Below are 17,346 nucleotides of genomic sequence, written 5' to 3'. Positions count from 1 at the left end.
AATCCTGGTCAGATTTTTTTTTCCATCTCCTTTCAGATTTGTTATACAACTCTCTCTCTGTGCCAGTAATAATCAAGACTGATCTGAATAAGTTATTAAGGATGGGTGTTCATGCATAAGACCGTTCGGAGCATCTATTCCTACTCTGCTACAGTCTTTGAAGGATCTGATTAGTTTTTTCTTCAAAAATTGTATTTTTATTTATTTAACATTTGTTAACCGAGAAAGTCGACTTGGAACGAGCCACTTTTCAGTGGAGGCCTGGGGAGAAATGCTCCAGATGCATGTCTTTGTAATGTGGGAGGAAAACGGAGAACCCAGAGGAAACCCACACGAATACAGGGAGGACATGTAGACTCCACACAGAAGGTACCCCAGCTGAGAATTGAACCAGAGAACCACTTGCTGTGAGGCAACAATGCTACCGCTTCACTTGTGCATGCGCTTACATATACACACACACACACACACACACACACACACACACACACACACACACACACACACACACACACACACACACACACACTTTTGCAGGGTATGTATCCTCATACGAACACACACACACACACACACACACACACACACACACACACACACACACACACACACACACACACACACACACACACACACACACACACACACACACACACAAGCCTTCAGTCACCTGCATTATTTCTCTTCTATAGAACACAACATACTATACTCTATATAGATATATATGAGATTAACTGTTCTTAAATACTATATGCATATAATATTCTACAGAAAAAGAACAATTGCTAATCAGCTTCATTTATTGAAACTTTACAATACATTTAACCTCTTACACTCTGTATTATAGCATAGTACACAAATTGTTTATGTGATTTTGACTGTAAATCTTAATAATCTGGCATAGCTATTTGATATGAATAATAATGTCCGTTTTAAAATATTTTTTAAAGATAAAATGGAGACAGTAAAAAAAATCTGGTAAGGGTATGAATTAAAAACATTTGAGCATAGTGGGAAAGAGATGTTATCATGCTTTTATGAAGGAATGATAATGTTACAAAAATAATGTCAGGTAATAAGTAACATGTGCACAGCTCATAGGTTCCCCTATAAACATTAAACATAGATTGACCACAGCATTAATAACAAAGTCTGAATCTCAGAGGCCAGGTTATAACATATAAACCAAGGCATTGCATATTTTAGTAGAGGAATTACATTGACATATCAGTCCCAGTGTCTGAAAACATTACTTGTACTGCTTAACTAATGAAATGAGATTTAATGTAAACAAACTTTCTGGCTGTACTCCTGTTCCTTGTAGCAATCCATCCTTTTCTATCATTAATCAGTGTGAAGACATCCACCCAAACCCAGGTCCCATGTACACCGTCAACATCAAACAGCAACCTAACTAAAGGTACTAATCACAAACCTCAGGAGCACAGGAAATAAAATCTCTAGCTTCCATGCCTGGGTTAACCACTATAAACCAGATTTTCTTGCTGCCACAGAAACCCAGCTAACCCCTAGAATAAAAGATACTCTCTCCTGGTTATAAAATAATTAGACATGATATAACACATAAGAAAGGAGGTAGATTAGCCCTATTTTATCCAAATTCTTACACAGTTACCCCCTTTTCAGACACCATTCCTAAATTTTCAAATGCAGAAATTTTTATCTCCTACCTTGAAATAAATGCCTCCAAAACATATGCTTTATTGTTATATAAATCCCTCTGGGGCATAAAATTTTAGTTCTTGAGGAAATATTAGCTTGGGTTTCAGACTCTGTCCATAATGAAACTGTCATATTAGGTGATGTTAATATAGGCTGGTAGTTTATCTCCTCAAGAAACCCTACCAGCAGCATAAATCTCTTTGGCTTCACCCAACATATCAATTCCCCATACAATAGAGTAAAAATAATGCTCAACAATCCATCCTGAGTTCGATACTAGACTCTAACCCTTCTAACTAGTTCTCATCTGGTACACTCTCAGATTGTTTAAGTGACCATCTCACAGTTTATACTAATAGGGCCCCCAAACATGTAAATAAAGATTATAAACTTAAATCTACCCATAACCTTACAAAATTTACCTAGGAAATTTTCATTCAAACAATAAACACTATAAATTGGTCCTTCCTACAATTTCTTCCCCTTAATGAACCTGTCAAGCATTTTAACATACTATTCCTAAGCATACAAAATTCTCTTGCCCAGCTGCAAACAAAACATAATAACATAGTCCTGCCCCTTGACTAACCAAATTTTGCAAACTCCTTATGAAAGAAAGATCAATCATGGAGCATATGGAATAGGAACAAAAATTACAATGACTTATAACTGTTTAGACAACTTTGTAACCAAGTGAAAAAAAACAAGTTATTAATGACAAAAAGCTATACTACACTACTTCTCAGTCTATGTACAAGCATAACCCTAAAACATTCTGGGCTTCCATGTCTTCCCTCATCAACCCAGGAACTGGAAAGAATCCCAACCTCTATCCAGAAAATATCCCACTACAAACTTCTATAAACATTATAATTTCTTCATTGACTGCATAGCTAAACTCATCCTTAAGCCCTGCTGTTCATCCCTGCAGTCACACATATATTCCCCTAACTTTTCTGCTTCCCCCTTCTCCCAAACAATTTCCCATAGGATCCCATCAAACATACAAGCCTGCCAGTCATCTCATCCTGCCTCTTCCAATTCCCCCCCTTTTCCTTTTAGCCTATTCCTATAGCGGTTATATAAAAAAAATAAATATTACTCAAGCTTAAACCCTGTTCAACATCTGTTGATAATCTCCTCCCTGACTACCTAAAACCTATTGTAGATGTCAGATCCCATCCAATCAGTATTCCTGTTAACAGATTCATAGCAGAACCTCATGTTGCAGACCTATGGAAAATATCTTATATTGTCCTACTACATAAAGGCAGAGATTCAACTGAAATAACAAATTTCCTACCTATAGCCACATTGTTTCCCCTCTCTAAAATTTGATAAAAATGTATTCATCCTCAACTACTGCAATATCTCTGACATGTTAACCTGATCTCCAATACCCAACATGGTTTCCAACCAGCTCACAGTACCTCTACAGTCTTATTATCCTTCATTGATAAAGTTAATAAAACAAGAGACTCTGGTAAACTGGTATCAGTTTTATTTCTAGAACTCTATAAAGCTTTTGATATGGTCTCTCACTCTGGCCTTCTCACTAAACTCGCTAACCTTGGCTTATCATCCCAGTTTATTAAATGGTTTCACAGCTAATAGACAGCAGTCAATAAAATGACAAGGCACTACCTCACTGTTCCTTCCAAACACAACAGTTATCCAACAAGGATTTATACTTGGACCTTTACTCTTTAACATAGTTATCAATAACTTACATACTGCCTCTGAACAAGGTACTCTTATGCAATACACAGATGACTCCACCATCATCTACTCTTCTACCACTCTAACACACGTATAACAAATTACCCAGCAATCTTTCATTTCTGTTGAAACCTGGCACACTGCAGTTCAACTTGAACAAAACTAAGCTCACCCTCTTCACTCGTAAATCGTTTACCCCTGACAAAACATTATTTGTAAATTTTTCCTTAAATAATACTAAAATTGAAAGAGATCCCCATACTAAATTACTTGGTGTAACTATTGATGACAAACTTAAGTTTGACCTACATATTTAAAGTAGCATCAAGAAAGCACACCAGAAACTTTTTGAATACTCATACTATAGCCATGCTAGCCAAATCATACCTCTTACCTTCACTATATTATGGAGCCTCAATTCTGAACAACTTACAAGCCTTCTTTAAAGCTAAGTTAGCAAGTTGCTGCAACAAAATCAGAAAGTTCGCACTGAGTGCTAGGTACTTATCACATCACTGTAGAAATCTACATTCCATCAACTGGCTTGAACTTCCCAACATTCTCTGTTATCTCCAATTCATAACCGTAACTAATATAATCTATAAACCTTTAGACTGTCCGGCCATCAGTTATTTACTTTACCTGCACATCTCAAACAGAACTCTCAGGTCTATAGACAAATAACTCCTGACCATCACTAAACCCTCCACTTCTTCCAGCCAAAGTCTTTTCTCCTACTCTGTTGCTGAAGCTTGGAACTCTCTACCACTTAATATCAGAATGGTTGCCAATCTTTCTTTCTTTAAATCCTCACTAAAAGAATACCTGAGCAAATCCTGGATCTGTTTTTGTTCCTATCCTAGGTGAAAATAACTATATATGTGTTCTTTGTCTTTCTTCTGCCATTTTCTCTGCTTTCTTCACTCACAGTCACTCTCCCCTCTCTCTCTGCTCCTCCGCTTCCCTCCTACTGCTTGTTCCAGCCTTTCTCTGTGCATGTCTATGCTCCGTATACAATTTTATCGCTATGTCTTCCCTGTCTTTTACCTAGCTACAGCAACCTCCTGTCCTAAGCTGTGTGACTTTTTGTTTACTATCCTTCCTCATCCCTTACTTCTAATATTCCTCTCTCTCTCTCTCTCTAACAGCTATATTAGGTCATCTGACTGTACTTTATTACAATCTTTCGAACTTTTAACATAACTATGACTTAGCCAAACTAATTATTAACTTAAAATCATGTGCCAGTCACTTTACTGCTATTGCCCTCTTCTCACTTCATTTTGTATCTCTACCTTAAAGACGGGTCTACTTCACCCTATCAAAGGCTGACAATATCGAAGCTGATATTGTCGGCACCAAAATGTCAAAAGTGAAAGTCATTGCACATGTAAACGGAAATCTCCGTAAGGGGAGATTTCCATTTACTGCAATGTAGTGCGATCTCGGAGTTGGTATATTTAAGTACCGGGGGGTGTGGGGGGTGCAGGGGGGACTTGCCCCCCTGCATAGAGCAATTTGTGTTGTGTTTGTGTGTTTTTTTTTTTTTGTGTGTGTTCGATGTTCGGGAGTTTCAATATTTTCATGTTGATTATTACGTTGTCGACAGTTTGAGTTTTCAACAGCGTAATATAAACACTTAAAGACTGTACATTATTACCTTTTTCTCACAAGTTTTATTGTAACTGCAATTCATAAATATTTCCCTTTTGTATATTTTGTTTAATTGTTTTTAAAAATTTTGTAACATAGAGCCTTTCTCCCTGGGCATCTTTTAAAAAGGGGCTCTTTTTGGCCTGGTTGGACTTTCCTGGTAAACAAATGGCAAATAAATAAAATTACCATATGCAGTATTAGTAACGGTTGTAACAGCATCTCATGATGTTGTGTAACAAAAGAGATTACTAGAGAACTAAATTAAACTATTGTTTAAGTGAAATAACAAAAGAATCCTACATCTGCCTGCAACTATTTATTTCTTGGAAAGTAAACCAAATGATAGGTACTCATAAAAAAATATTTGTAGGATGTGAAGGGTGATGTTCACTCAAGAAAAATGTATTCTCAATTTCCTTTTATACATGTGGTACATTGCCAACAATTGGTGGAAGAAGAGCTCTGCATTTCTGATAGTAAAACCCTTTGTTAAAATTTTAATTCAGATATTTCTGGAATAAAATGTCTACATTCTGCAAATATCAATAAACTGCCAATGCAGTTCTAAGCTTGGCATGTCTTATGCATTCCAAAGTAGTTGCTCTATGTTCAGCTGTCCCCATATTCTGAACTACAGCCTAATACCAATACCTCTGATTATTCCTTTACTCCACAGGGCGGCATGTTGCAATATCTGATGTTTCACCTACTTAGTGTATCCTTTTCATTGCAGTGTGACCTATGGCACACTTAAATGCCAGTTCCACCTTTAAATGATGATGAGGATGATGATGATGATGGTAATGTGTTGGTCTGAATATTTTCTTACGGATTATGTATTTCAAACTGGTTGTGTTTTCCTGTTCTAGCAAAGCAGCAAAAATTATTAATTAGAATTATTTTCTTCAATGCTCGTGGCCTCCAAATCTTACAGCACATAACACAGACACTAATGCAGCTAAGCTTTGGGAAGCATTGCTAATATCTACTCTTTGAATTACTTCTCCATGCAGTCTGCGCAAATCAGATCACTGATTCCTTCGATGGAAATCACATGTATTGGCTGATTTTTGTCTTACCACTATTGGAGAAGGAGGAGACTGATTTTCCATAGACATACTTCTGATGCATGCCTGTGCATCCACTTCTTCTCAGAGCTAATTTACCTCATGTTAATGCACTCTGTCTCCATACAGTTTGCTGGATTACATAATGCTGATTCCATAGGTGGGTGGCAATATACCACTAGTATCAGGTCATAGTCTAAGAGACCTCATTCTTCCACAAACTTACAAGGAAGATAGACATAGGGGCAATGCAAGCAGTTCCTTAGCCGACAAGCACAATGCAAAATGCATACAGGTATCAATGCCCCTCAAAACCGTACAATATGGTAAAACATATATTGTATCACTAATGCTCTTGTATCCAAGTGAGCCTGTGTTTATTTCTTTGTGCTGGTATTTAAGCACACTCCATAGATGCATTTAAATTGAACATTTACTGGTAAAACATAATGGCATATGGTGTAGTCAGAGGATGGTATATCAAAGCAAGCTAAAAAATATTCATTAGTGCATATGCTGCTAAGAGAGCTAACTTTCCTGTGCAGAGGACTTTGCAAAACAGTATACAAAATTAATTAGATGCATTCAAAATCTATTCTGTTCTAGTGTCATGCAGTAACAGTATTTAATGCAATACTTTGTAAATTAGGTAATAAATGCAGTTCTTTTCTTGCCCCTGATCAATTTGATAGTAAGTTTAAAATCCAGGAGACAGAACATCAACTAGCTTATGCCAGGGATGTTACATGAATAAAAAATTGTTTGCCTTTGGGCAGCTGATGGGAAGAGAACTATAATCCTTTAGATGAAATATCCCTACCTAACTATGTCATGGGCTGTCTCAATTACAGAGCCAAACAATTAAATGAAGATGTTATTTCATCAGGTGAGAAATAAAGTGAAACTTTATAAATCTTGTCTTACATAAAATTAGCAAGTAATTTCACAGCTCAGAGGCTTTCCTCCCAGAATGGGACAATAGATGTAATCTTATATCTACATTTATTTTTGTTGCCCTACAGGGCTACATTACAGAAATCTTTTGTGAGGGTGATAACAGAAGCAGACGGTTTTCTCACATTTCTTCTTAAGGGCAGAGAATGCAATGTCATTTAAAGTTCCAGGTTAACCAATATTTAAATATTTGTATAATAAAGCATAATATTTCCTTCCTTGTCTATATTCATTGTCTATTTATACACCTGGAAGAATTTACTGTGGTAGTTAATGGGTGGAAGGTTTCTATGAGACAGAATGAAAGAATGACTGAATCATTTACTGAGTCATTACTATTTAATTGCTAAAGCCCAAATAAAATCCAAATAAAATATTACAGAATAAAATCCAAATGAATATTGCTGAAAAATAAAATAAATGCTATACTTTGAAAGAACATAAATCATAAAAAATGTTACCTAATTAAATATAGTAAAAGCATTTCAAATTAAACAAACAGAATGGGCAAATCTTTATTAAGCAGACTTTGAAATTAAATGAAGACTATATTGCTGTATGATTTATAATATGGAAAATAGAATGCTGTTCAAAACATAACTCTGAGCAGATTGTTTTGCTGATGAGAATGCCATGGAAACCTGGGGATCAGATGTAGTTTCCATTATAGTTGAAAAATAAAATGAATAATTATGAATCTCAGATGATAAGATAAAGTCAGAAATTGAGCTGACATTAGATCATCCATTTTCTGGATACATTATCAGACTAAATTATATACTATTGAGATGAGTAAAGGTGATCATCTACACATATAATGATTACTGTAGCAAACAGTGCAGTAAGTGATTTGAAGCCACTTTTAAGAACAGCAGTTACAAATAATGAGTTCAGACAGATATTCTAGAAGTCTGCGACACTCCCCTCAAATACATTTCTTATTTATACCAGAAATGTTCTTATCAAGAAATATTAAATATTGACATTTGTGAAGAAGTTGATCAGATCAACCAAATGACTACAGTAAAGCCAATAGATGATAATTGCAGACATTTGTGCAACTCAGTACAGTAATGATTCAAGAGTAATCATAATATCAACACAGTCATGCATTAGTGGTGGGGCCATTTATGTCTTATATATATATATATCTTTATATATATATATATATATATATATATATATTTTTTTTATATATATAAATATACATATATTTATATATATATACACACACACACACACACACACACAACACACACACACACACACACACACACACACACACACACACACACACACACACACACACACACATATGAAACTAGATATAGATGTAGATATATCCTCTCCCTGGAAACAAAATAAAGATGGTGGAGGGAGGGAGGAAGGGAGTCGCTACTGCAGCAGCAATCCTTTGAACATCTACTGTTATGGCAAGTTTACTTACACAACAGTTTTTCATAAAGATTACTGCTTCAGTAGCCTTAGCTATATGGGTATATTAACATAGCTTAGACTGACTAGCAGGAGAAAGTCTGAGGGTCCCAGGAGTCCCTGGAGAATGGTCCAGGCAGAGCGTGTCCTAGACCTGTAGAAGGTATCTAGTTTGTAGTGCTTTATAAAAGAATGCACAGAGTGCATCTGCATATGATCTTTCTAAGAGTTCTTATGAATCTTCAGAATGACAATGGATATTAGTTATTGCTTCTAGAATACTTCTAGAATCCAGCTTTTTCTAAAAAGCCACAGATGAAGCCAAGCCCTGACAGGATGAGTCTTGACCCTGCTTAGAATTGTCTTGTGGTGGGTATAACAAAAGGTAATAGCATAAGACAACTGCTTGGACATATTCTTACTCTGACAATGGTTCTTTTTTTTTTTTTACCTTCACAAGAAATGAACAAATGATCAGAGTTCCTAAATGATTTTGTTCTGTCAGGATAGTATCTGAGTTGTCTGTGAAAATTCAATATATGGAGTATCCTTTCTCCTGTGATTTTAGTTTCTGGAAAGAATTCAGCAAGATGGATATCTTGGCTTCAAGTAAACTCAGATACCACTTTAGGCATAAATGAAGGTTCAGTTCTCAAGGAAACTGTCTTTGTGAAAAATGAGATAAAGGTGTCCCACAAAGAGATTGCAACTTTGATACTCTTCTTGAAGAGGACAGAGCAATTAGTAACACTGTTTTCCATGTTAAGAACCTAAGGAATAGATACCTGTTTTCTAGGATGCTTAGTATGTAACACCCCTTTCAAAAACATTTTTACATAAGATTGCATTGAAAGAGCAAGATCCATGGATAGACATTGTGAAATAGCTGATAAATGAACCTTGACAGAAAAGTAAGACAAGACAAACGGCAATAACTCACACAAATAATGTCGAATCAAAGACATACTAGCCCTAAAAAGTTCTTGGTTCCTTTCTTGGCACTAGATTTTTTTTCCTTTTGATAACGTATGATTTTCGAGTAGCAAGTTTTTTTGCCTTCTTTAATACCTGCTGCATGCCATCAGAAAATAAGTACCTAAAATGTATTACAATTCTATTATTTAGGTAGTTAATGGCAGTTGTTTAGGGCCAGGATGTATGAATCACCTTAATCCACCTCTTGTCCTGAGTGAGTAGGTCCAGTATATGAGGAAGATTGTGGTAATTGTCCCTTGCCATTTCCAAAAAAAGGGAGAAACACTGTTGTATGTACCAGACGGAAGTCACCACAATGATCTTTCTAGAGTTTTTATGAATCTTCAGTATGACAATGGATATGTTCAATGAAAAGAAAAGCATCTGTCTTCCAGGCCTTCTTGCATAGAGTCCTAGACCAGAATCTGTTTATGGCATTCCTACAGCTGGATCAGTTCCTGCAAGGCCTTCTGATTCAATTTCAATTCATAAGAGTCTGTTCTGGTCCTGGTCAGCTTGTCTGCCATACCTTTTTCTTTTGACAGTAAGGAAAATGCCTCTAGAGAGAGATTGTGCTAAAAAGCTTTTTCCCAGGTTACCATAGCTAGTCTGAAAGCTTATATCCCAGGTGACCATGGCAGCTTGCAAAGAGGGTATGATCTGCTTACTCCCTGTTTGTTTATGTACTACATCACTATAATGGTGTCTTTACATACTTGTAATGGTCCTAGGGACCATAGATGACTGAGAGAGTTGAGAGCATGTATAAATGCCAACATCTCTTTTACATTAATGTGTTTTGGTCTGGCTTTTATGTTCTTAAGACCTTGTACCTTTATCCCTATAGGCATTGTTCCCCTGAACAAAATCTGAGGTGTCCGTTGTGACAGACTATGCTTGAACTGGAAGGGAAAATGAGAGACGTGGATTTTGATAGTTTTTGTCTAGCCACCACAGAATCACCCTTTTTTACAAACTCTAAAACTGGAATCTGGGATATCAGGGGATGCTGATGTAGTAATCATACAGATTGTAAGTGGTACTGGATTTTTCATGCAGAGTCTTAATTGAGGAGTCAAAAGAATCATGGAATCTATGAAATCCAAGATCTTGAGAAACTCCCTCACTTAGACCATAGTCTGAGTGGAAAGACTCAGAAATAAATTTAACTACAACTTTTTTCCCTGTGGAAGAAAAGCTCTTTAAACTGAGGTAGCTAGGAGACACTCCAAGAAAGAAAAACCTGTGAGAAGGATTCAGACAAGACTTTTGTATGTTCTTCTGGAATCCCAGTTTGTGTAGAAGATCCCTCACCCAGATGAGAAATTCTTGACACTTTGAAAAAGACATTGCCAAGATAAGCAAGTCATCTAAATAAGGAAAAATATGAAGACCTGAACACATTGCAGTCTGCAATAGGTTATCTCAGGAGCTAACCACTTTGTGAATAACTTAGAACTGTGGATAGACCAAAGGGCAATGCAGACAACTGATGTGTGTGCGAGACACAGACCTTAAGAAACATCTGAAATCTGGATATATAGGAATATGATGACATGCATCCTTTAATTCCAATGTTATCAGAAAACTCAAATGGAGAAAGACGGGTAACAAGTTAAGGATAACATTTTGAACTTGGAAATTAGAACAACTAAGTTTAGAAAGGAAACACCCAGAAGTGGTTTCCATTAATCCTCATTCATTGGAACTAGAAACATTTGTGAATAAAACTCTTCTCCTAGTCAAGGAAGAGCACCTGCTTCTATCACCTTACAGGACAGCAGATGCTGAAGGACAGGAGGGAAAAGAGGAGTGTGGCTTCAAAAAGGAGGGAGAGACTCCCACTGCTATCTATAACCTTGATGGGTTACCCCCAAAGCCCATCTGTCTAAAACAATCTGTCCCCAAAGAGAAAAATGGAGGTTCATAATTTTTTGAAGGATTTAGCATTTTCCATGTTGGGAAAAGGGAGGGAGTATTGTAGGTAGACATTCAGACTTATTAGACTGTCCTTTGTTCTGGGGGATTCTCCCTTTCTTTTTGGACTATCTCTGCCATTGAGTTTTAAACATTTGCATACCAAAAACTGCCTTTGTTTGTTTATTTTTTTAAACATTTTGGTAGGTTTGGAGAAGGAAAGCTGAAAAATGTGTGAGATTCTTTGAATCAGCTTACCTTTCACATCAGACTGTTGAAGACATCTGCAGCAGACAATCCAAAAAACAAATCTCTGTCTAAAGCATAATTCGCTATTATTGTTTTAACATTCTCTGCCAGTGGCAGCATCCTAAAAGTGACATCAGCAGAATCATGAGTGCATTTTAAACAGTGGATGTCCACTTGAGATACAGAAGCAATTCAGTTACACAAAGAAGTCTTTTCTTCAGAAAAGAAGCAAGCATAAATTTTAATGTATGAGCTTGACATGTGAGAATTCAAAATAAGTGATGTAGAACAGTACACCTTTTTTCCCAAATCTATCAAAAGCCTTCCCATCCTTATCAAGAAAGCTATTGGTATTAACAAGATATATAGCAACCACTGGGCCTACTAGAGCAACAGCTATTGGGTCTGATCTGGTGTGACGTACACATTTCCTTCTATCATATTAATGTTAATGCCGTAAATACAGCATGACTAATTTATACTCCCATGGTCATAAGATTTTTAAATGTTAATTTACTAAAAAAAGTGTCTTAAAACAAAATGTTATTTTTACATAAAAAGTGCTCACATGCACAAGGATGCATGTGAATACTTTTTTAGGTAAAAATAAAACTTTGTTTTGCCACTTTAAATAGGTTCTTTAAGCACCCCTAAACACTGTTAAGCTCAGATGTCATGCTATGGTCTAACAACAGACTGGGAAGGCTGCAGACAAACAATAACAGAAATGAAAAGTGCTTTAAAATCTGTTACATACACTGCCACACAGTAACAAAAAGTGTGGCAGAAGAAAGTGTCAAGCAGCTTTTAAAGCCATTTGTTCTTCAAAAAGACAATTGCTTCTGCCTGAGGGTTTATGTTTTACTGAATTTCAAAGGCTTTCAAAGCTGGTAAGACACAGTGCACTCTTTTTTGTAACTGGTAGTACATGGAGGAGGTCCTTTCTGACTTCACAAAATGCATGAGAGAGAACCAATGACAGTCTGACATAACTGTCAAAGAAGATGGGATAGTGGCACTGAATCAAGAGAGGTGGCGAAAGTTGATACAGCACATTCACCCTATATAGAAAAAAATAGAAAAAAAAGGTGGATTAATGATCATGATAAGGATGATGATATAGTGCATATTACAGATAAAGCTCCATGTACTACAAAGGATTATTATGGGTTGTCAGTGATTATAATCATTATATGTTCTCAACATAGATGCCAAGATGCATCTCTCAAGTTTTGCTCTCAAACTGAATTTCTTGGCATTTAAGTTTCAAATACATAATAAGCTAGTTATGACTGGACTAACACAGTCTAAACATTATTCTAACATGTCAACATTCAGTGCAGAGTTGGAACTAAGTCACCAACAGACATTTTAAACATGCAGATTGGGAGGTCTCCACATGGTCTTTAAACTCTTCTATGCATTAAACCAGCAATTTATCCTATTAGTAAAGCATAACACCCTCCTTCCCAATTGCGAATACAAGATGAATGCCAATATAAACTGATATGTTGTACATTAAGACCATTAAAGATTGTAGCCTTCATCAGACTAGGAAAACAGGTTCTGCCATTTCTTTCAGACTTTAGTGCTTAACCTGGAATCATAGAGAATTGTTTGCTGTGCATAAAGTAAAGATTTATTAAATGTGGCAGACCTATACTTTGTGAAAGTCTACCAGTTTCTGAGTAGTCAAAGGTTAAAGCTTCATGGAATTAGAACAGATTATACTTGCTAAAAGGCTTAGATATCTCATGTGCATATAAAGTATGTTTTAAGTTATTAGAAGTGAGCAAAGCCAGGAAATGTAGTTTGGAATCTTCACATTCAGTTAAATGTGTCAGAGACAAAATAAGATTGACATACCTGTGAAGTATAATGGATGAAATATTAGATAGCTATGTAACTGATGTCTTAAAGATTTAAACAGTGGTGTTCAAGATAAATTTTACATGCACAACAAAAAGGGTCCTTCAGTGTTTGCACAGGAAAAATGTCTCTAGTACCTAATTTATGGTATTCTGTCCTGTCTGCAACCTTGAAAAACAGCTGCACATGCATCTTCCAGTGGAGAAGACAATTGTTTCTCCAATTTCTTGGGCAACATATTCCAACTGTTCTTTATTATATCCAAATATGCAGATGCATGTATGTTTTCACGATCTTCCATTTAGAGGTTGTTGCAATGCTATTCAATGTTTGGAAAACAACATTTTGTGAGTCATTCCATTTTAGGGGAAAGAACTTAATGAAAATCAACCCCTTGTGTTTAGTGCATTCAGTTTTAATTTTACAGAATGTAGTAATACATTATCTTGCAATTAACACATGGCATGTATTTCATACAGCATTATAGTTACTCTGGTGTTATAACATTTCTTCCCCTTTCTTTCTTTTTCTTTGATTTATATCATCTGTACTCTTGCATAGGTTTGGAAGTTCATAGGCAATTACTAGACTATTGATCTATGAGGGTCTTAAGAAGCCTAACCTTACATTCCCATAGTAGTTATTATCCCTTATAGTGTGCATACAAATAACCTAGAGGATATGTTGGGGCATTTAAAATGTTTTCCCTATTCATGAGAGACGTGGTGCTAAATCAGGGGGTGAATGTGCGGTTACCCATCCATTTCCCAAAGTATGTTTGTATAGAGTAAGAAAAGTACTTTATGTGTCATGGAAGATGGTCAGTATACTCTGTGACACATACCTAACACTCCAATGTGTTCTATTAATTTTGTAAGAGATTGAGATTGCTTGAGTCAGTGCCATTGGACTTGTGAAAATGGAATATATCTAAGGTAACGGGGTTTGTTGAGGCTCATAATGGAAAGCAGAAGGTTATTATCAGTAGTTTGTATGATACCAAGAAGAACACAGCTTTCTGTATAGTTTTTATGCTTTAGGCCTTTGATATCTTAGTGATAAAGCATTGGGGTCATTCCAGTTGTGACAATTGGTTTGACAGGTACATACCGAAAGGGACATTAAAAACAGGGGTCTGATTAGTACTAAATAGAGCGGAATGATTACATCCTTGGACCCTGATACCATACCTTTGGGTATAAGCTGTGTGATGAAAAAAGACTTCCTTACAACAGTTGGTACATTGTGATCAAAGGACAGTTCATAGGCTAGCTGCTCTTTTGGGCTATTTTAAGCCTAGCTAATTTTCCTTTGCAAGAATCAAACTTTGGACTTCTTGTTTGTGAGGTAAACACCTTAACCGCTATGCCAACCTCCCAGTATTGACTTATGTTACCAGATCCCTAACTAAAGGATTAGTTTTCAGTGGTATATTGTCAATGTGGTAGTTACGTGTTTGCCAAAGGATATGATTACACATTTCTTGGTCTTTAATTTTAGTCCATGCTTTTGACACCAGCTATTTGTTTGGAACAAGCACACTTGTATTTCTTAATGTCCTCCTGGGAGTTTGTGATGGCTCTGAGTTTGCAGTCATCTGTAGACTTCATTAAATACAAACCCTTAACAATAGCTTTAACCTCCAAGAAGTAACTGCCAATGAGAGGTGGTGCAAGGACAGAACCCTAAGTACCCTACTAGGTCTCTTGAAGGTGGTAGAGTTATCCTTCTTTACATCCAGTTTGCTATCCAATGAGTTATATACAATTTAACTCTTACCTGGGAGATGCCTGAATGTGGCATGGTGTTTTAACTCCTTTGCAAAGTCTAGATATGTGGTGTATACTATTTGGTCTCGTCCATGGTTAAGTAGATAGGGCCTGCCCATGATGAATTTGGGTTGAGTTGAGAGCTTGTAGCTTACCTATAGCCTTATTTATTAATTCTATAACAATCCTCTCCATAGCCTTACAGATGAGACTTGTGAGGCTTGGAGCTCTATAATCACCTGGGTTCATTGAATCCCTTTAATTTATGCAAGGGAATGACTGTTGCTATTCTCTATTTATCCGACATGAAGCCCATTTTGAGGTTAGTATTGAATAGCATCTGTTGGGGATCAGACATGTCATGTTTCATGCTGACCAGTGGGCACCCTAGTATGTTATTCAGTCCTATGGACATACTGTTCTTTGCCTTAGATAGTACCTTGAGAATCTGTTATTTTCTTATACTGACTGATCACAAGCCATTAATTCCACTGATCAATTCCTGTGATCTCGATACAGACTACACAGATATCAAAGACTGCTCATAAAACTGAGAGAATCTAATGCCAGAACAATCCTTCTGCTTGGAAAACAGTTGAACAGAGATCTTATATTGTGGCCAAAGGAAGTCAGAGGTTAAAGATGTGGCTACCTGTGTGGACAACATAATGATAATGAGACTAATAACTACAATCAGACTAGAATAGTGAAAACAAGTGACCAAAAGTTACAAGTTACAGACTATTATGAGATATGTCCAAGACTATGTCCCAACTATCTATTCTGCAAATATTAAACCACCAAAGAACAACTGTAAAAGCATGAGTGCATTTCATTAAAACAAATATTTCACAATTGGGGTCAAAGTGTTAGTTTTGTATTATTCAAAAACCATCACAGAGAAAAGACCCATTAAGTCTGATCCCTTTACGGAAAGGTCATTGGCAAAAAATAGTTGCTAAGTGGTGTGAGTGTAAGTTTGAGGGCAAAAACTACTTAGCAGTAATAGATTGCTATTCTCATGGAATAGAAATAGTATTTGTAGAGACTGCCACACCTCTAAACTGTCCAGATTTTCACAGAAGGTTCAGACTTTTGACTCAAAGTTTTGATCTATTCCTCATACAGTTTGTGGTTTTCTGGCAAATCACTGAGGATCAAAGTCATTAAATAATGACATACATTTGAGTTTCAAACTTCATATCCTTCAAAAGATGCAGGCTAACTCAAAATCTGTTATTCTAAGTTTATAAGTGCAATATTTAAAATTTGTTTCTCATTTTGAACTTCTATCCCCCTTTAATTTGGCTCTGTCTAGATTTCTTGTACTAAGCAGTTGAGAGGTATGCCAGTTGCAGCTAGCCAACAAATAGCTAATTCCAATATCATATTTACAAGATATGAGATGTTCATTGAATTGGTTACTGGCAAAGGTATGTAGTTTATGTCAACTGAATAGGGAGAGATGAAACATCTATTGTATGACGACTATTGGTTTACTCATACTTACTATGGTTTTGCACATACTACCTCAAGATCTCATTATCCCCAGTCTAACTGAGTCACCAAGAAAGTAATCCAAACAGCAAAAAAAAAAAAAAGTCTTGAAACAGTGTGACACATGACATATTGAGCTGCTCTACACAGTGGCACAGGAGTGACCCCATTTCAGCTAAATCTTGGAAGAAAAATGTAGCCTAGTATGACAATGTGGGAATCCACACTTAAGCCATAAACTATTCTGTGTGAGTCAGTAATGCAAAATGTCCAAAGAGTTGAAGTTTCTTGCAAGACATTCAATAATTAAAGTGATTCCAACCAGTCATTGCCTATCCTTAGGCCATTCAGTGCACTTAAAGGAGGAGGAGAGAATGTGGCATGCAACTAGTGTTATAGTGTGATGAACCCAAGAAGATACCAATAGACAGATGAAATTGGAGGCAATTCTAGATGAGCCTTAAATGGAATGCAGAATCTATAAGAGTAAACTCCAGGTATTTCAGCCAAGGATAGGCAGGTCCTCAGCTAATCATACTGTTCTCCTTTCCTTGAAA

At 36.3% G+C, this 17,346-nt stretch overlaps 1 protein-coding gene across 1 annotated transcript in view; it reads left to right on the top strand.

The window, feature by feature from the left end:
* LOC122811875 (transcobalamin-1-like) overlaps nt 1-17,346 on the top strand; it is a 257,780-nt gene that overhangs the window by 136,087 nt on the left and 104,347 nt on the right. The gene's annotated exons all lie outside the window — the stretch shown is intronic.

This window comes from Protopterus annectens, chromosome 9.part0 (genome assembly GCF_019279795.1).
Source record: "Protopterus annectens isolate FY-2018-M chromosome 9.part0, PAN1.0, whole genome shotgun sequence".
Lineage (NCBI taxonomy): Eukaryota > Metazoa > Chordata > Ceratodontiformes > Protopteridae > Protopterus > Protopterus annectens.
This window is presented reverse-complemented; position numbering and strand designations above follow the sequence as displayed.